This window comes from Vicugna pacos, chromosome 1 (assembly GCF_048564905.1).
Source record: "Vicugna pacos chromosome 1, VicPac4, whole genome shotgun sequence".
NCBI classification, from domain to species: Eukaryota; Metazoa; Chordata; class Mammalia; order Artiodactyla; family Camelidae; genus Vicugna; species Vicugna pacos.
In genome coordinates this window covers 22,994,977-23,017,282 of record NC_132987.1, presented here as the reverse complement: position 1 = coordinate 23,017,282, position 22,306 = coordinate 22,994,977, and the positions used below count along the sequence as shown (strand labels likewise).

At 33.5% G+C, this 22,306-nt stretch overlaps 1 long non-coding RNA gene and 1 other non-coding gene across 2 annotated transcripts in view; both read right to left on the bottom strand.

Annotated features, from left to right (window-relative positions):
• Positions 1-22,306, bottom strand: part of LOC140695702 (uncharacterized) — a 518,879-nt gene that overhangs the window by 259,369 nt on the left and 237,204 nt on the right. The gene's annotated exons all lie outside the window — the stretch shown is intronic.
• Positions 16,391-16,464, bottom strand: TRNAV-GAC (transfer RNA valine (anticodon GAC)). The gene has a single exon. It is a non-coding gene; the product is annotated as a tRNA-Val (tRNA).

The window sequence follows — 22,306 nt, the reverse complement described above, 5'->3', positions numbered from 1 at the left end:
AGTATAATTAAAAAGTCTTGGATATAACAAAATTAATAGATAAATAAATAGAAATTCCTGGGGTATGGAAAGACAGGGACCTGAATTTTGTCAAATGTTGAGGTGTGAGTTGCACAGGTAAAGTTTGTAATCTAATGTAAATTATTCAATTGAACAACTGATCTTTTGAACCACTCCTCCAGGCTTTATAGTGATAACAGTTGCAGGATGGATGAAAGGCTCAAGTAAAACTTGCATATCTTTACCATCTCAACATATACATAAAAGAAATATTTTAAATTATAATAAAGTTCATAACATGCAGTAGGCAATCACTTCCTGAAAAATGCTACCCTTGTTATGGAATTACTGAAATATTTATTGAGTTGGAAGTTATAGTTATTTGCATATATAAGCACCTTTAATTGCATTTGCATATATGTCATTATAATTATTCAATTTGCATATAAATTGAGTGATTGAATTATATTACTTGAATACTTTAGAGGAATTGCAGAATTATGGCAGCATTTTGCGGAAAAGCACATTTCAACCTGCAAATACATGAGTAAACGTTCTTTAAATTTTTTTTTTTTGCTTTACTAGGAAACATGTTAAATGCGCCAATTTGGTATAGTTAAGGGATATTTTCAGTTTAAAAGAAGAGTAATAAAATACCCTTGATGCAGTGCACAGGTTGGCAAATAAAATATTACTAGTATCTTTGATGCCCTCAAAGTAGCTCTGCCAAATGTATCCCTATTTCTCCAAAAAATGCCAACTATATTCAAATAACTTGAATTTTGTATCCATTCTAATCATGAAATAATTAGACTTATAGAAAATACATATAGAGAAAGATGAATAAAACAAAAATGTAAATCTTAATCATTTTATCACAAAGCAAAACCTGTGTAACCTCCAACCAGGACAATAAATGAAATATTACAAGCACCATCAAGCCCCTTTTGTGCCCCTTCTCAATCATTGTACCTCACCCTCCTGCCCAAAGTTAACAATATTGCATCTCAGAGACATGGTGTTAAGACTTTGGTTTAGTTTTGGTAACGTTTGAACTTCAAATAAATGGAATCAAAATAATTTTCATATTGCTCTTTGGACTCATGTTATTGTGCATAGTGGTATTTCATTTATGGTGGATTCTATACTTGTCACTATACAGTTACATCACAGTTTATTCATTTCAAGTGTACATTTGGAATGTTACAAGTTTTGGGTTGCTACTAAGTAACTCTATGTCTATTCTTATACAAATTAGTAGTGCACATATGTAATAAGCTCTTAATATCTAGGTGTGAAGTTGCAAGGTCATTTGCATATGGACCAGTACTTGTAGTTAGTAGAAATCTGCTTTCTAAAGTGATTGTACAAATTATCTCTCAGCAGGAAGAAGAGCCGTCAAGAGCATGTAAGATTCCCTATCCACCTCCTTACCAATATTTAAGTTTTTTAACTATTTTTAAATTTAATAAATCTGGTGGTCATATAGTAATACATCATGTTTGAAGCTATATTTTTCATCTATAATGTTTAATTAAAAATTTTTGTATTTTTTTTTAAAGTGAACATTTTAAGTGACCGATACATACAAATAAGTATACACAACTCAATGAATTTTTAGAAACTAATACACCACATTATGGAACAGACTGTTACCAACATCTCAGAAGCAGTCCGCCCCTTTCCAGTCATTTCTGCTGGTAACCATCACATTGATGCCTAACTTTATAGGTTAACTTGGTCTGAAGACACCAATCTTTCACTTCTCCCTGTATCCACATTCTGATCTGGTAATTTTTCAGTACCCTTCCACTCTAACTTTGGTATGGCTATGAGATGATAGCAAAAATGATTTAAGCAGAGACTTGAAAAGTACTTGCCTGACTGGGTTTACTTTGTTTTTGCTCTCAGCCATTGATGTGCAAACCATGCACAGGTTAGCATCTATTTCACCGATATCTTGTCTTGATTTGTTATTTCCTTTCTTCTACTATTTTAATTTTTCTTCTTTCTCAAGTTTGTTGAAGTAGATGGTTAGATCAATGTTTTTTCAGACATTCTTCTTCATTAATGTATGAACTTTAGGGGACAGATCTTCTTCTAAATACTGCTGAGTTGTACCCTTCAAGGATTGATGTATCATAGGTTAATGTTAACTAACTCAAAATGGTTCTTAATTTGTCTTGTGATGTTTTTCTTTACCCATAAGCTACTTAGAATTGTATTCTTCAATTTCCCGCCAGTTAAGGCTTTTCTACTTGTCATTTTGTTATTGATTTCTACTTATTCCACTCTAGTCAAAAATTCTTTGGATGCTTTAAGTGCAGTAGAAAGAGATGAGGTTTATTTTATGACTCACCATATGGGATAATGTTTTTATAAGTTTTGCATCGTTTATCTAAAAAATCTTGTATTTTATCATTGTTTAATAAAGTGTTCTATAATTTCTAGTAGAGTCTTTACTACATTGTGTTTTTTATAAGTCTGTTTATTTCATTTAATTTTCTTCTGCCTTTCATTTATGGAGTAAAGTATATTAATGTTTCTCCCTATGATTGTGGATTTTTTTATTTCACTTTTCAGTTCAGTAATTTTTTTACTTTATTTTGAATATATGGTATTCTATGCATATATATCTAAAACTGTGATATTATCCCAGCAGTTTGACCTTAGTTAACTGACATTAGAACAACTATATTTATGTGTCCATATTAACTATTTTTGCCTTAAATTTTACTCTATCATTAGCATAGTTATACTAGATTGGTTTGTTTTATCTACCTTTTTTACATTTTTAATATATTTTGTGTCTACTGCACTCTTACATTTTTTAATTGGGAAATTTAGACTTAATGAAATCATAGGCATATGGTGAAATTGCACATTTTTGAACCCAAGAATCAAAACATGGTCTGTGTTGCTGACCAATGAAATGAGTGAACATTGTAGACACTGTTTTCAGACAGAAGCACTACATTTCCAGTTAAGATGTCATAGAACTCTCTTTCCCCTGGCACACCAATCATGGAAGATGGATCTGGAGCTTCCATAAGCTTTGATTCTTAGAGGATGGTACAGAGAAGAACATTAACCCCAACAATTCCAATGGACAGGTACCACGAGCAGGAAATGAATATTTGTTCTTTTAAATCTCTGAGATTTGGAATAGTTTGATCCTTGCCTACCTACCTTTAGTAATACAGGAAGCTTTAAGTTATGGATTAAATTAAAGAATTTTTTAATTTTCTATTTTATCTTATGTTAGTTTCATCATTTTACTTTTCTAGGATCTTTCCAGGATATCTCCATTTTATTTTTTCTTTAATTTAGCATAACTTATTTGCAACATACTATCACCATCTTTGTAATACTATCTGTAGTGATGACCCTTTTGTATTTAAGATAATGTTTTTGTACCTCCTCTTTTTTTCTAATCAATCAGTTTTGCAAAGTATCTTGCAAGGTATTGTCTAGGTTAATTCTCTCTGTTGCTTGTGATATACAACATTAATTTTTGCTTTTATGGTTAGTATTTACTTACATCTGTATTCTCTGGGTTTAGCTTTGACAACTTCTGTGATAATTTCTTGAAATAACTCATCGATTTTACAATCTTTTTGTTTTTCTAATGTATAACTTTATATTGATATATTTTCTTTGAATATGATCTTATCTGTGTCTTGGATAGAGATATGCTAATTATTCTTCAGTTTAATGTTTTCTACTTTCAGTATAGATTTCCTTTCTGATGCATATTGTAGAAGTGCTTATCTTAGTTTCTACATTTCTAAACATTAAGGTGTTTTTAACTCTGCTATTGTTTTCTTACTAGATTTCACTGTGGTCAGAGAACATACTATAAATGATTTCAATCCTCCACAACTTGGACTCTCCCATGAGAAATCACGGCTCAAAGTACACTCTCATGGGATTCTATGCCTAAATTTGGGCCACTTGTGAGGTCTAAAACACCCTGAATGGAGAATTTGATTTAAACTGGTTCTGTGTTGCTAGTGCCCCTGCACGTCTGGCAGAAGCAGATGTGAATCCCATCTGGTCATAAAGTATTCCCAAAGAAAACATTTCAAGGAAAATGAGCAGACAACAGACAACCTAACAAATTGTTTGAGGAAAGTAGGTCCTGGGTTTAGAAAGAGTAATAGAAATAAGAAAAAGCAGGAACAGACTTTCTAAAATGTCATACATTATAGTTTTCAGACATAGAATATTAAATAGCTATGTTGATGTAGTTAAAGGAGTGAACAAAAATTTTTTAAAAATAAAATTAAAGAGAACAGAAATAAATGGCAGATCTTTTAACAAATTTAGGATAACCACGGCTGAACAAAATTTAATAAACTGTAATAAAGACCTCAATAAGGTTATCTGTAATCCAGTTCAGAGAGACACATAAATAGAAAAATGAAAGGAGAGGACAGAATATGTGTAGGGTAGGGTGGGGAGTTCTAAAATATATCTGTTTATTATCTAGAGAGAGAAAATAGAATATAGAAGAGACAACATGTGAAGAGTTAATAAAAACAATAATCATCAAATTGAATTTGTGGGAAAAACAGACTCAAAACAAAATACCGGATAATACAAACAGGGGTTGATTAGAATTTCTCATATTGATCAGGGGGTCAAATAAAGAATGTATGCTAGAATAGATAGGGTTCTGCTAAAAGTGTAGACATAATATATTATATTTAAACAAGATAGCAAAGAAAAACCAAATAATTAAACACAGAGAGAAGACAGGACTAACTCTCAAGAAGTGACTAACCACTCAGAAATGTAAAATTTAAAATGTCCCATAATGAAAGTTTCTAGAGTAGACAGCTGTACTACTGTACTCCAACAAATAGTCAAGCAAGTCTTCCCAAAAATATTTTTTTAAAAAAGAGAGAAAGAAAATTTCAAACTCCTTAGAGGAGGCTTACATAACCATGGTACCAAAACTCAGATAATCCCAATGACACAAGTGAGTATAAATCCAAAAATAAAAAATCCATTATTAGTGAACCAAAAGTGAAACCTTTTATTAACTGATATGTTACGATTAACTTAAATCTCAAATTGGGAAGTATGGATAATGTCATACTTAGTTTAATTTATTAATTTATTTTATAGTTTAATTTATTAATTATCTGAAGAGAAAAAATCACGAGTAACTCAATAGCTCAAAAAGTTTTAATAAAGATGAAAAACTTCTGATTATATTAATTAAAAAAAAAACTCTCAGAAATATAAGAAGAGCAACCTTCTTAACTTAGTAATCATTATGCCCAAATCCTAAAGCAAATCTCATAATTATTGTTAAAACTTTTGATAAATGCCTTTTGAAATCAAATGAGGATGCCTACTATTATCCTACTATTTAACATAGCCCTGACATAACTGGTAGGTTCATTCAAGAAATGAAAAAAAATAAAAAAGATGTAATCATTGTCATTGAAAAAATAAAGCTAGCATTATTTCAATATAATATAATAACAAATGTAGAAAAACAGTAAATTGTTTGAGCCTGTACAAGATTGTCAACTACAACTATACCAGTGATAACTGTCTAAATAATGCAATAAAACATAAGATATTCACATACTAATGAAAGTTAGCAAAATGTTTAGACATGAACTAAAATCACGTAAGTCCACTCTGGAATGAAAAAATAATAATTTTAAAGACATTAAAAGACAAAGTAACTTATTTAAATTAAAAGAATATTTTATAGTCTTTGATAGGATATTTTACAATGATAAAGATGTAAATTATCCTCAAATTAGCCAAGAAAGTGCTTATTTTATGAGTCCATTCACAAATCTTAGAATGGCTAAAATAAACAAAAAAAAAAAGACTAACAATATCAAATATTGCTGATGATACAGAACAAATGAAATTCTCATAAACTCTTAAAAAGTTATATTTTATCCTATAGCCCAGAAATGTTATCCCCATGTATTCAATCAAGAAAATACTTCAACAAGAATATTTTTAATATTCTTTTTTCTTAATGGCCCTAAACTGAAACAACCCAAATATTCGGAAGAGGAAACTGAATAAACAAGTTATTGCATATTTATGTAATAAAATATTACTTTGCTTCAGCAAGGAGCACACTGCTGATAAGTGTAATGACTTGAATGAATCTCAAGAGCTCTATGTGGACAAAAAGAGCATAGTTCTTTATATGAAATATTGGGACTTGCAAAAGTAATTAATGTTAGAAATCAGAACAGCAGTTGTCTCTCCAGGAGGCACTGGCTGGCTGGCTTATAAAGACTGACTGAGAAAGGACACAAATACATTTTTTGTATTGCTGGAAATATTGTATATTTTGATAGAGGAATGTTTACAAGGGTATATGCATTTGTCAAAACCCACTGAACAGTGCACTTTATTTAAATTATTCCTTAATTCAAAAATACATGCATTTAAACATAAGAAGAACATAAACAAATAGAGATACACATTAAACTCTGTAGGATGGTTTGCTACTGACATTCAGTGGAAAGGAAACGAAGAATAGAAAGAAAATAAGTGGAGGGAAGAAAAGCGAAAAAAAGAGAAGGTACAGGTTAGTAATAACGATAATAATATGTTACTTAATGGCTGTGATTCTGAAACCTAAAATACCTGATGTCCCCAAAAGAAAGCTAAAAAGAAAAATATGTTTTGGAAATCGATATTTCATGGATATTTTCATGTATCTGCAAGGCCAGGGCTTTCTGATCAAACTTACTGGCAACTGTATTAGAAGATGATTGAATGACAACCATGCCTTAGAAGCTGGAGATTGTGAATTTCTCAGGAGAGATTTGCAGATTAGTCACCTCTAGAGCCACTTTATGTACACTTAAAAGGGGAATGGACATAGAAAGCAGATATTTTGTTGTTCTTGTTTTCACTAGAAGGACAAAATCTGTTTCTCTTTAAAAAATGGAGGGGCAGCTATACTAGTTGCTCAATACAAGCTTTGGGATTCATAGTTTTGGGGCTCCTCTCGTAGGACAGACCTTTCTGGACCCATAGTGTGACATCTGCCCTCATCATTTTGACCCTAGAAATAGAACATGGGCTACTAATGCCAGGATATTCTGAATGTAAATAACTGGTTTATCTTTGATCCAGAAACCTCATGTTTATTGTCCAGAATAAGTTTATGTATACACACACACACACACACATACATATACATACACATATATATATAATATTTATCACATATATATAAAATGTTTATCACTTTTTAATAAAAATTTTAAAAGCACTTATGCCTTCAGTGACTTTATTGTAAGGTAGACCATTTGCCAGATATTGTCAATGAACACAGAATGGTGCCCAGAAAATCATCTTTAGCATTAGAAACATTAAAAAAGCAAATCATGTAAGTATTCAGAAAAAAAGAGCAGAATGACATTAAAAAGCAGATGAATTTTCTTCCTAAACAAAATGTGGTTGTGAACCAGCAGCAGCTGCATCACCTGGGAGCTTGTTAAAAATGCAGAGTCACAGGCTACACTCTGGAATCTGAATCCAAATTAACAGTATATCCATGTTATTTGCATGTGCACTAAATTCTAAGAGGCACAGGATTACAGAACAAACTAGACCCAAGTGAGAAAGATTAAAATAAAAAACAGAAACAACCAAAAAACTAGATTGGAGGAAAAATGGGTCCTGTGGGTATTTAACTGAAATAAGAGATCTCAGAAAGCAAACTAGAATGCTTACTTTAACACAGATTCAGATCAAGGATTTTAATAAAAGGTGCCCTCTGAAAGCTGGAAATATAAAGAGCTGATAATAAGATTAATATGGAATCCTTCTTTTGATGAACATAACTATATGGTACCTATATGTATCAGAGACTTCAACTAGAAAGATCTGATAAAATACATCAGGAATTCATAATTTTTAAGTAGACTCAATAATTGTAGGTGAAAAAGTGGTGTTGATCGTTTCTTTGAGAAAGCAGGTGTATAAAGTTTTATGTTATTTGTAATTAAGAAAAAAGTACTTGATATATGAGATACACTAATGATGTACCAGGCAGGATTATAATTAACTGATTTCAGAGCTGCTTGGTTACTGGATTGATGTCTGGAAAATATGCTCTCGATAGAGGTAAAAGTGGGTAATATTTGTTCAAAAATATATGCTTTGAAGAGCCATAATTTAGTGCTTATCTCTCATTGTGCTGTACCCCACAAAACAAAATGTAGAAGGCAATATATTAAGAAACTAAATGCTTGATGAAGAATAAGAGCATTCAGAAATTGAGGTTTTATGGCTAAGATTTTCAATAATAAAATATTCTATAGTAAAAACAGAAGCATGGAAGATATCATCATCATTATCATTAACCTCAGGATGTACATTTACCAAGATTCTCCCTGGTGTACACTTGTCTACCTTCCATGAAGTAATGTAACACACCAAGGCTATGCACTCTTTGAACCCATCTCCTTATCCCCACCTTTTTTAGGTTCCTGTGGCTGCTGTAACAAATGACCACAAACTCAGTGGCTTGAAACAACAGAAATGTATTATTTCACAGGTTCAACATCCAGAATCCCAAAATCAAGGTGTCAGCAAGGCTGCATTCCCTCTGTGGGCTTTAGGGGAGGACCCTTCCTCACCTCTTCCAGCTTCTGGTGGCTGTTGGCATGCTTTGGCTTCCTTGGCTTGTAGTCCCATCATTCCACTCTCTGTCTCCGTCTTTGCTCTGCCTTCTCTATGAGCCTTTTCCTTTTCTGTCTTGTGTAAGGACACTTGTAACTGGATTTAAGGCACACCTGGATAATCCAGGATGATCTCATCTTAAGAACTTCACTTAATTACATTTGCAAAGTTTTTTTTTTTTAAGGTAACATTCATAGGTTCTGGGGAGTAGGACCTGGACACTTTTTAGGGCGACCTCAACTCAACCCATTAAATCTCCCTTGTTCCATGAGTTGCACTCTCTTTAAGAATGGAGACATGCTGGGAATTGGAAAGTTAGGAACTATCTCAAACTAGAAAAGTGCCTTCCTTTTATCTATTGACTCAACATCAGTAGATATACAATGAAGGATGAACCAATATACCACCCCCAAATATTGTCACATAATGTACCACTCTCACTTCCAATTAATTTGTATCTTTCTACGCATCCTCCTACCCATCAGCTTACAGTTCTTTCAGACTGGCAGGGCTTCTCTGATTCATGAGACAGTGTCAGTACAGTATGATTTTAAAACAATTAACTGTCAATTATTCATCACAAAAATTATTCCCAGATTCATAAAAAGACATTGTCAATCACTCTGAGTATTGCACTGTAAGTTTTTATCTTTGATATTTTTTTCACCAGTACTTTAGTGGGAAATTAGGAGAAGCCACACTGAGGAGCTACCAGATGGAAGCTACTTTGAATGAGATAGCTGAATCAAACTTTCATGATTAGGGGAAGGGGTGAGGTTTATTTATTATTCATGCTTTCTTCTATATTGTTAGTAATTTTAGATAATGAATGCATTATTGATGAATTCAGAAAAATTATTAAAAATATAAAGAAACCAGAAAAATTTAAGCAACACATCAAGGTTAGTTTTTCTGTTTTTTTAAATGTTTAAATGTAAAATTTGAATTGTCCTAGATTTTTTTCCTATAGCAGGTTGTAAATATTCAGCGGTGTTCTTATTTCATTGAACAGTTTTCCTGGAAACCACAAATTATATCTATATATAAATGCATCAACAATGAAACAGTTCAATCCAATTATCATTAAGCATTTGTCTACCTTCCAGTACAGACTGTAATTTCTTTGCCACGAAGTACAATGCTTAGCAAAGTAAAACAGAACACATTTTTCTTTTCTGATTTGAAAATATACATGGCTAATGTCTCTGGGTTTTGAATACATTCATCTTTTTCTAATTCTTTCTGTAGGTCATAAAATTGATTAAGATATATCATACTATCAAAAGAAAGCAGGCATACAGTCATTCAGAATTCAGTGCTGCCCATCTTTAATGCTTTGATACCATTTTATATCTACATCTTTATTAATATTTTAGACATATTATATTGAAAATGCAACTGCATATCCTAATACATCAAGTTTATGAACAGCCTAACTCTATCAAAATGTTTCTATGGTTGATGGAACTAGCTATTCCTTCTGTATTTTCAAACTGCCTAAGAATGGACTATTAAGTAAATAATACAGTTTTCTAAAATTATTTTTTTGTGCACTTTTAGAGCATAATCTGAAATCGTTCTTTGAGACTTTGCTCATTATAGTGCTCGTGGCTGCCATGGGAGTATTTCTGATAGCTATTGAGCCACCGTAAAAATACAAAAAGAATTTGACTCAAACTGCATACAAAAAAGAAATCAAACTACCTGATTTATTTCCATAGAAGGAAAGAGAAAAGGTAGTTCAGGTTATAGTGTCTCACGACATTGGGTGATTCATACCAACAAACTCTCAATACAGTAAGTCAATAAGGGAAGACAACGATATTTCCAGAAAATGCATGGTTTCAGAGATGCTAAAGGCAGCTCCAGGCACATGAGGAGATTCCTGAGGAAGTGCAGAGAGTATCATAAATTTGATCCTTATTGTTCCCCATAGCACATATCACCATGGTTTGACATTCCCAGTTCTGCTGCCTCGTCATGACTGTGTGGGAAGCCAAATCTCTCTGATCATCAGGGGGTCCCTGGGAGCAAGTTAGGTACTTTGAGTTTTCAATATTATGCAATTCGAGAAATGAAACTCTAGGGTCATGCAAGAGCCAATGCATCTCAGGTAGTCTCTAACTTATTCCCCAAACAGTCTTTGGTGTTCTGGAAAAGTCTAGCTTAATATTAATCAAATACCACGGACCATCTTAACTCTTGCCATGTGTCATAAAGACTTCACTAAAGGATGCTAATACTGCCTTTGCTATCATCAAACTTTAAGTCTGACTTTATGAATACATACTTTTCTATTTCAGTTCCTCAGCCCCTCTTCTGCTTCCCTCTCATTGTGTCACCTCTCTGTACTTCCAAGTTGTCTATGTCACTGTACAAAGTTGATCAGGCTCTGTCCTGCACAAGATCTCACCACAGAGGGGCCTCTGAGAGCTAAAACAATCTGAGAAGTTTAGTATGGGATTACATCAGCCTGGAATATATGCATATGTTACATGTGCCAAAAACATATCTAAAAAATTTCTGTCAATATAAATGTATTATTTTAAAGTTTGTGTCTGTGTTAGGAAAACATACTCATAGTGCTAATCTTCACTTGGAGTATGGTCTTGTGTCACTCAATGGTATCAACTGATTTTAATAAACAAATAAAATTTGTATATAAAATATGCGTTTTGCCATATGGTAAGTTCTGACAGAAATATGAAGAAAGTAATGAAACATCTTCCTCCCCTAAAGATGGAGAATGTATTTTAGAAATAATCTTGTCCTCTTTCACTGGTATGGGCTTAAAAGTCATTAAGCTTCCTATTTGATAGTGAATTTCATTACTATATTTTAAAGAGAAGGCACACCCATGCTACAACACTGTTTCCACCCTAGCAGAGAAACTGTTGGGAGGCGGCCACCCTAAAATCTCAGTGGCCTAATAACCACAGTTTGATGTCAGGGACAGTAGCCTCTGCTCCATGGTCATCTGGGGCCCTTGATCCTTCTTTCTTGGCTTTTATTTTCATTTAGCTCTTTGTAGTCCTTTGCCTTTTCTCATGGTGACACAAGTTAAAAGTTTTGCTAATGTCCTTGACACTTCTCTTGTTTTTATTTCCCTCATTATCTGATGTTTTCTTCTTAAGAGGATCATTAAAAAAAAAACTGCATGTTTTGATCCTCCCAAGCCTTCTCACCTCCCACAGCAGTTCATTTCATAGTAATTGTGAAATTTTAACCTCACACATGAAACTATACTTCACATAACATGCTATTCTAAAAATGTTAGTGTAATGACCTTACAAATCTCATTCATCTAATTTTGATTTGTTTATTTTGGGGTTTACATCATTTCCAGTGTTTTATAGACTCTTTCCTAGGTTCTGCCTTTCTACAAAATCAAAAACATTTTTAACTTAAGTTTGAATTTAATTTTGAATAGGTTATTCACTCAAATAGTCAAGAACAGAAAAATGCGTAAAGAGTACACAATCAAAAAGTTTCCTCTCATCTCTGTCCCTCATTTACCCATTTCTAACTCCAACCATTTGCTGGAGACATAGAATCACTATTTTCTTATCTGCGGTTCCTTTTTCTTTAAGCATAGGCAAACAAATATAAGTATAAATATGTATTACCCCCAATTTATACAATATTTAGTGTATTATATACACTGTACTATGTTATCTTTAGCAACCACTTATCTCAGAAATCTTTTCATATCTGTACAGAGAGCTGCCTTGTTCTTTGACAGCTGTAATGTATTCCATTGAAGGACACACCTCAGTTTGTTTAAGCTTTTCCCAATTGATAGGCATTTAGGATGCTTCCAATCTTTTGCTATTATATACAATTGTGTTATATCTTTCCTCAGGTAAGCAATTTTACTTGCAGGATAAATATCTGGGTCTATGGGTATACACATCTTTATTGTGCTACACTATACTAAGTTTCTCTGTGGAAGGGTTGTACCAATTTAATCTTCCTCCAGTAACATGAAAGTTCCTGTTTCCTAACAACCTCATGAACAGAGGGCATGATTAAACTTTTGGATTTGGCAGTCATTAAGGTGGAAAACAGTGTCTCAGCATACTTCCCTGATTACAAACATAGTGGTTCATTTTCTCATATGTGCTAGAGCCATTTATATTTTCTTTTCTGAGAGCTCTGCATACATATCCTTTGTCCATTTTTTCTATCATGTTATTGATATTTTCCTTACGACTTGTCATGCACTAAATATTTGTGCCCCTCTGAAATTTGTACGTTAAATCCCTAAGCCCCAACGTTATATTATTTTGAGACTGGCTTTTGGAAGGTAGAGTTAGATGAGGTCATGAGAGTGGGGCCTTCATGACGGAATCAGTGCCCTCATAAGAGAGAGATGAGAAAGCTAGCTCTCCCTCACGTGTGTGCACCCAGAAGAGGCCGTGTGAGCACACAGGGAAAGTGGCCATCTGCAAGCCAGGAGGAGAACTTTCACCAGAAATTGAACCCTGCCGTGTCTTGATCTTGAACACCCTGGCTTCCAGAATTGTGAAAAAATGAAATTTCTGTTGCTTAAGCCACATAGTCTATGATGTTTTGTCATAAACGCCTGAGATGAAAAACGTAGATTTCGATCCTGAGAAGTGGGGGTACTGCTCTAATAAATACCTAAGAATTTGTAAACAGTGTTAGGAAAAGGTCAAAGAGTTTTGAGGTGCATGCTAGAAATATGAACGTTAAAGGCGATTCTGGTGAGGATTCAGAAGGAAAAGAGGAGAGCTGGAGAGATAAAAGCTACGATTTTCTTAGAGGGTACATAAACAATCATGAATAGAATATTGGTAGAAATACGAATTTTAAATGCCATTCTGGTTTGGTCTCAGACAGAAATAAGGAATGTATCATTGCAAAATAGAAGAAAGGCAATCCCTGTCATACAGTGGCAAAGAACTTGGCTGAACTATGTTTATGTTCCAGCGTTTTGTGGAAGGTAGAACCTGTGAATGATGAAATTGGATATTTAGCTGAGGAGATTTCTAAGCAAAGTATTGAGAGAGTGGATTGGTTCCTTCTGACTGTTTATGATAAAATTTGAGAAGAGAGAAATAAATTGAAGAAGGAACTGCTAAGCAAAATGGAACCAGAACTTAAAGATTTTGAAATTTCTCAGCTTGTTCATATTACAAAACAAAAAAAATAAAAAAGCATGTCTGTAAGAGAGCCCCAGGCATGGGAGTGGGCTGGGCTATAACTCGATGAAGAGGTTATGAGTTTATACGATCAGAAACACTAACAGTTTGAAGTGAAGGAGACAGAGATGAGACAAAATGAAGAAAGGCTGCTGGACTTCATAGATCCTACAGGATCTGATCATAAAACTATTAAATCATAAACATGCACTATTTTAAAGACAAGGGAAGAATGAACTCAAAGGTGACTCAGAGATCATCAGGGCTGCCTCCTAGGTTTCAGAGGGTGAGTGGCCTCTGCCTCTGTTTCAGCAGGCCTGAAGATGGCTGCCTGGAGCCTTAGCGGCCGGGCCCCCTCCTGGCAAAGAGGCAGAGGCAAGACCACTGCCCCGCTGCGTCCTGAAGGCAGAGCAGAAAACAGAAGAGGATTATTCTTGAGCCTCAGGATCTAATGCAATCTGCCTTGCTGTCTGGGCTTGCTTGGGATCCATCAATCCCTCCTGCTTTCCCATTTCTCCCTTTTGGGATGAGAATGTCCATCATGTGCCTGTCTCACCATTGTATTTTGGCAGCACATGACCTGTCTTCTTTCACAGGTTTGCAGCTGGGGAGGAATTTTGCCTCTGGAAGATTGTACTGCGAGTCTCACCTAGACCTGACTTAGATGATATTTAGATGAGACTTTGAAGTTTAGACCGTAGAATTGATGCTATAATGAGTTGAGACACTGGGGGCTGTTGGGATGAAATGAATGTATTTCACACATAAGAAGTAGAGCCAAGAACAGCATGTTAGTCAGGGGAAGCCCACGCTAACTAACGCACCACCCTCTAGAAGTTCTTAGAGTTAAGGTGATTAGTCCTTCGTCTGTGATACATTATAAATATATCACTTTCTTTTTTTCAGTTTGCTCATGATATTTTCTTTACATTTATATTTAATTTTCATATGTACAGGTGTTGATGCTTATGTGATTGAGTTAGCTAATCTTTCTTCAAAGGCTTTAGAATTTTGACTCATAGTTAGAAAACTCTTCCCTATTCAAACTTTATGAAGATATTAATCTATTTGTTTACCTAATTTTTTGTTACATAATGCATCACATGCACATTTTCACCTATTTAAAATTTATCTTGGTATAAGTTATAACAAATATATATATATATTTAAATTTATTTGTATTTTTTAGATGCTGACCCAGAGCTTCATCATTATTTTATAAATAGTCTATTTTGCCTACTTGTTTGAGATACTGTCTTTAACATTTAATAAGTTGCATTTGTATTTAGTCCTATTTCTAGATCTTTTATTTTATTTGTTTGGCTTACATGTCTATTCAAGTGCTAGGAGGATATTGATTAATTACTAAGTTTCATAATTATTTAAAACTTAGTGATTATAATCTCCATTCATGTCTCTTCTTTTCCAAGTTCTCCTTGCTATTCTTGATTGTTGATTTTCCATAAATTGTTTTAAATAAAATTATCTAGTCATACAAAATTAATATTTTATTAAAATTTTCTCAATTTTACAAAATTTCAGAGAAAGTTGACAGCTTCATTTAACAGAGGTTTTCTTATGTAAGTACAAGGTAGATCTTTTTGTTTCTTCAAAACTTCTTTGAAAACCAAGTATTTTGGAAAATAGAAATTAAAGTCTATTTAGTCTTCTAGTTTGACTCTTTGGAAAGAAATCAGACAACACAGTAACCTCATGTCAGTAATAAAACAAGTAATAATCATCAATTCATGAATTTGAAAATATCAAAAATAGTATATATTCTCATAATACTAGCTTTCTAATGTGACTTTGGAGCTATTTATGACGTCTTTAAGTAAATATATAAGGATGTGTGTATATGAGTAAAAGAGAGAGAAAATTACTTTCAAGTTCATCTGGACCACTGGTTTGTTTTCATTCTTCTCACATAGAAAACACATACTAACTACCAAAGTGTACTTGGTACTCCTCTAGGTTGTGTAAATGACTATCTTGTACTTTTCAAGATCATCTTGTTTTTAAAATATTCTGTCTTAGCACTGAACACGTTTTCAGACGTGTAATTAGATATTCTTTACAGAAATATAGTTACTGTATTTTTAAATCCTGCAGGAAAACTCAAACTGGTTCTAATACTGTAGACAATAACTAATGAGGGTCTTTAAGTATTTTATTTAAGAGAAAAGATCAATGTGCTCAAATTACAAATCCAATATTATCAGCACAAGAAATTCTTCACTTTCTTTTACTGATACTTTCAGCTTTGCTTTATCAGCCCACTCCCTCAGCAATGTTTGAGGGGTTTCCTATTGAATATTGTCATTACATTTTCTCAGAAAAAAAGAAAAGGAACCCTAGGGTTTGTTCCACTTTGGAGTATTGTTCTAAGAAAATAAATTGGTGGTAATTTTATACTGATGCCCAATGTTTGTATATAAAATTAATTGAATGCTTACATTAAAACACTAGAATGCAAATTGGAATGATTGTTTGTGTTTTTTTCAGGGGGGGTGTAATTAGGTTTATTTAATTATTTTTAGTGGAAGTACTGGGGATTGAACCCAGGACCTCATGCATGTCAGGCAGGCACTCTACCACTGAGCTATACCCTTCCCCCATAATGACTGACACTTGGCTCTAGTCTTCCAGTCCAACATTCTCAAGGGAATATAAATAGGTTAAAGTTTCTCTTTCATTGTGGAGAGAGATTCTGTTAGAAGGTAAATCCCTCCTGATCCTTTAGGACTTTCTCAGTTTGAAGTTTATTTACTTGTCTGCAATATATCATTCCTTGTTTTGCATTTTTTTTCTGTTTTGTGACAATTAAAAAAAGACTAGAAAATATTATTTGTCATTGAAATTCTCAATAATGTAATTTTAATTTTACATGATTCAATTTTTGGATCCCATTTATTGTGCTTTAATGGTATTTTAGTCTACTGTTCTAGACAAAAGGCTTACGTCTTTGGACAAGGACAGAAAAATCTATCACCCTCAGGGCACAAGTGAGAATCAATTGCTCATAGGGAAAGAAAAGAGGAAAAAATAACTTTTTCTTATGGGACTTTCACGAAAATGTCCTGAGACTATTATAGGCTATTATGGGGTTTACAACTTTTCTAAAAGGGTCCCTTCTCATGGGACCCAGCAGCACAGGACCTTCCTAAGAACAAGAGATAACACACCTTCCCAGCCCTCTGCCCCACACAAACTGGTTAGCAAGTCTTGGGTAACAGCAGTGTATACCTGGCGGCAGGCAAGAATGTAGAGCAAGAACTTTTCTGAGCTGCAGGCACAAAGATGAGACCTAAGACTGAGGGTGAAACAGACACTGAGGAAAAACTCTCCAGCAAACTAGCTCACATGCTAACGCCACAGGAATTTCAAATATGTAGTACAGTGAAATTAAACACAGGAAACAACAAAACCCAAAGCCAGAGCCACTCTTAACAAGATTGAGTCAGCCCTTCACATTAAAACCAAGCAAAAGAAAAGATGTGTCCATTTTTAATTATAAATAATAAATACCTCAGTCTCTATTACACAACATATTTAGGTTTTAACTAAAAATTATGAGATGCAAAAAATAAATCACTTTCAAGAGATAATAAAATGAGTTTCAGATATAATTCAGAGATTGTAAATATCAGATAGGGAATTTAAAATAATTATAATTAATATCTTAAAGGTACAAGTGGAAAATATCAACATGCAGAAATAGATGGTGAATTTTAGCGAAGAGATGGAAACTCTAAGAATCAAATTAAAATGTTAGACATGAAAAACATGCTAACAGATAGAAGAATCCCATAATGGTCACATAAATAGACTTGATAAAACCAAAGAAAGAATCAGTAGCCTTAAGGATAAATCAATAGAAATTACCCAAATTAAAAAAGACACAGGCAAAAAATTAAAACAAAAATAAAAACAGTCCATCCAGGGTCTATGGGAAAATATCAAACAATCTAATAAATAGATAGTTGGAATGCAAGAAGAAGAGAAAGTATGACAGAGAAAAAAAATTTTAAAGAAATAGTGGTTGATCATTTTCTAAAGATAATGTAAGACAATGCATCAAAGATCCAAGAAGCTTAGAGAACTCTAAAGAGCATAGGTGCAAAATGCAAAAACCACACACACCTAAACACACATATACACATGCACACATACCCCTGGACACAGAATCTTGAAGCTGCTAAAGACCAAATACTAAAACATAACATTTGAAGGCAACTAGAAAAATAGACACAGAACATAAGGAGGACAAAGCTAAGAATCACAGATAGAAGACTTTTCAGCAGAAACTGCGCAGGTCAGAGACAGTGGAGTGTAAATTACAAAGGGTGAATTTTACTGTATGTAAATTATACCTTCTTAAAAATGAATACATTTAATCAGTATAATAATTTTGAATGTTCCAATCAAATTAATAGTAGTATTTTATCAATATTAATTAGAATAAAATAACTAGTTACTACAAAAAGCAAAATAAAAGCATAAAAACATATTGGAAAGAATAGCAGGAAGATTTATAAAATTCAAAGCATTCGTACCTATACTAATGTAATGCATATTTTATTTTTCTTCTTTCCTTTCTTTTGAAAATTAAAAAGTGGTAATAATATTTAAAAGTCAACGAAAATCAATAGATTGCAATTACAAAACATGTTATTCAAGCACACTAATATATAGTTCATATGGACTTATGAAAAAACGCATTTCACTTAATCAGTAATTCTAGTCCTGAAATGCAATTATCATGCCAAATCTATTTTTCCCCCCACTATTACTTTCAACAAGGTGTTCTTACAATATCTTGAGATTGCTTTCATATTTATACTTTCAAAGTAAGACTATTTTGAAATTGATAGCACCTTTTATGTTTTTAAAGATTTTCGTAAAGCGACTTGTAGCTCAGCTTCAGATCTGTACAAAGCCAACTGGAATTCTCTAGAAAATAATTCTGGCTAAGTTAAAGAGAAAAGAAATGTATTGAAAGTAGGTCATTTAATTCACAAACAAAAGGAAACATTGGAGAATTAGAATGAAAGTTTAAGATTAGAGCATGAATTGCACCCATGGGTAGTACAGGAAATAGATTAGTCAGGGTGTCATTTCTTCCCTCACAATATCGTTGACCCTAAACACTAGGAAGCCTTGAGATTGCTGCCAACAGGCAGTGGGGCATTCGCTGCTGGATTTAATTACAGTGTTCTGAGTTTCTCTGTGTCTTTTCCTCAAAATGCAAAGTCTCAAATAAGAGCACCTGATTAGGTTACGTTTCTTCAACCTATTTCTTAAAGTCTTTCAGTTGATCTTTGGTCCAATTCACCAGACCCTAAGTAATCTCTTTTAAGTAAAATTTATTGTTAATTCTGAACTTCCTACTGAATGGAGCACAAAACCTTTTTGCATTGCATCCAAGCACCTCCATGACCTGGACACTTCCTATATCTTTTTTACTGAATCCCCATTTATATATCATCTTAAGCTTTACTGAACTCCTTGCCATTCCTCCAGTATGCCTTGAGCTTTCATATCTCTGTATTTTTTAATCATGCCATGCTTTCTACATGAAATGTCATTCTTTGCTCAACCCCACCTACTGTTTGGATACCAATTAAAATGTCAACTCAAGATGCAGCTAGAATTTTCTTCAATCCACTCCCAGCAAAATAAACCGCCTTTTCTTTTTTGCCATCTCTGTATCTTGTATATATTACTATTATTAAACTCATCTCACACTTTTAATCATTTATTTACATATCACTCTTGGCTGGTCTTGGGTTCCATAGGACTAAGTTCTTCGTTTTAATTCAGATTTGCATTCTTTGTATGTAATAAATTATTTGGCAAATAATGCTTGCAAAAAGAACTTGTTTTAATTTAAAAGTAGAGTAGTAGAGAAAAACATACATAATAGATAATTTTAGGTCTGACTGGAAAATGTTTTCACTATTATAGAGGTACAGATAAAATTTTATGGGATTTCAGAGGCAGAAGAGATTACTTTTGGCTTGAGGGAGAAATCTTCAAACAGATGTTCAAACTAGTAAACACAGTATCAACTGAGTGCCAAGATATTTTGAAAGAAAATGTATAAAAAAACACAAAGTTATAGTTGTCTCTGATGGATTTAGCTAAATAAAACTTACCTAGAGGGCAGAATAAAATCATTCACTATAACTTCACAAAGGTGAAAAACAGAAATTCTTAGAGTCAAAGCTAAATGAATATTGATTTAGAATCAAAGAAGGGTGACCGTGAGAAAGCAATGAGGCAACTGGAAAGTAATGATGACAGATAAATGTTACTGGTCTTTACAATGACAAATGTTAAAATTTTAGAACTCCAAGTTCTGTAAGTATGCTGAAAATGAATCTTTGACATAATCTAATAGGTTATTAAATATAGAGGGAATGAATGTTTCCAGAGTAAGTTAATGCTTTGATAAAATTAAGGGAGTAAGTTGTGATCAAGAATAAATTCACTAAATTGGCTTTGTAAATTCTATCTCATTTTGTCCTAAAGACTGAAAAGTCTTCGGATCAAGTGGAATTGCACAGACGTTTAATTTTACTATTTATCTATTCTCACCTATAACCTTCCAAATGATATTACTTACATAATGAACTGGTTATTAAGCAAGCTACATTTCTCCTTGTTGAGCTGGCATCCTGTCAGCTATTGACAGAACGGGGCATGAGAGAAGGGAGGAGAGTACTCTTCCCTGTTTAGTCATTGCCCCTGTCAGTGGCAGAGACAATTACAGTATCCATGCTCTGAACCATCTTCACACACCTCCTCAAAGGCACCAGCACAGCAACCCCCTGCTCAGTCCTCAGCAACCCCTCTGCAAGCTTCCAGAGTTAAACAACCAAACTGCTTTCCTTTTTGTCCCACAGGTCAAGTATTAGTACTTGCTTTCTGCAGTTACTCCATGTGTTATTTATTTTTCTATTTTTGTCTCTTTAACCCTCTAATATTTCTCTAACCAACTCCTTTCATTAAATTCTCTCTGTTCAAGTAACTGGTAAAGTCCTTGTTTTCCCAAACAGCTAAGATTTGTTTTCCTAACTGCTGAAGATAACTTGTGTCTTGACTTACTCAACAAATAATGAAATGATTTAGGATTTCAGTACATAAAATGAGACATTGCCGTTTAGTGATTGGTGGAACAACTTTGCCAAGAGATAAATTAATGGATCTTTAGGAGGTTGACATGAAATCTTTAGAGTCTTGATCTATGACTTTCCTTTAATTTTTTTCATTAAAAATTTCCAATATCACATCATTATTGACCATTTTTAGTGTTATCACTAACAAATGAATAAGTAAAATTGGCAGTGATTTCACAATTATCATCAATGTTAAGCAGAAGCTAAATGACCATTAGGCCAAGATATCTGAAAAGAAATTTATTTCTAGAGTAGCTAGTTGGTCTGGATCGTCCAGAAAGTGAAATCTCTAAATCTAATGAACAGTTGAAGTCTAAAGTTGTTTCTTCCTTTTAGAGACCAAGTAGATAATGATTTGTTCAATTTATAGTTAATATGCAGTTTCTAATCTTAAAAGATTTAGCATAATGGTGTCAGATAACCTTGGGAAATGGTTGATTAAAAATCTTAATATTATGACTACAGTCATGTAAAATATATACACATGGACAAACTCTTGTGAGTAATATATTAAAAGTAGTGTTACAGCGCTGTAATTATGTGTGACTTTTGCCTCCCTGCATCCTAAACATGAACCTGAGCAGAAGTTCTCCATTAAATTTATTTAAAATATTACACCTTTTCCCTTTTCTGGGACTTTAGCCTAGAGAGGAGACATCAGATACCTGTCTACTTCCCAGCTTTCAACTAGAGTCTATTTCCTACCATTTATAAGAGCCAAATTAGATTATAATAAAAATATCAAAATTTGTAGATATTTTAGAAACATTGTAACTATTGTAAGCCTTTAAAAAATTTTCTTTCTTAATATCACATACTGTAGTGGATCATTTTTCATCTTTATCTAATCTTAGTCTTTGGATAAAGGTCTTGTTTGGGCCCTATAACACCTGGATAGACACAGAAAGAAAGGATGTGATGGATGGCGGGATTGAAAGAGAGAGTGTAACTTTTTTAATTGTTTGTTTAAAACAGCTCCTGTATTCTAGAAGTAGAGGGAGAGCTGGAACTTTTGTGTATTACAGCCATCCCTACTAGTACCCCTAGTCAGAGGGCAATGTATGAAGCAGCATCACTGATGTTGCACTTGTTCATCGCACACCACTTCTAGAATGAAAGTGGGACAGAGATAGCAAACTTCCCAATAAAATTCATGCTCCCCAACCTTAGTCACAGAATTGTGGCTGGCAAGGGGCTGAGTAGTCTGCAACTATGTGTTCCAGCCTCCTTGGCAACTGGGTGTGGTCACATGACTAGATCTTGCCAAAAGAATAT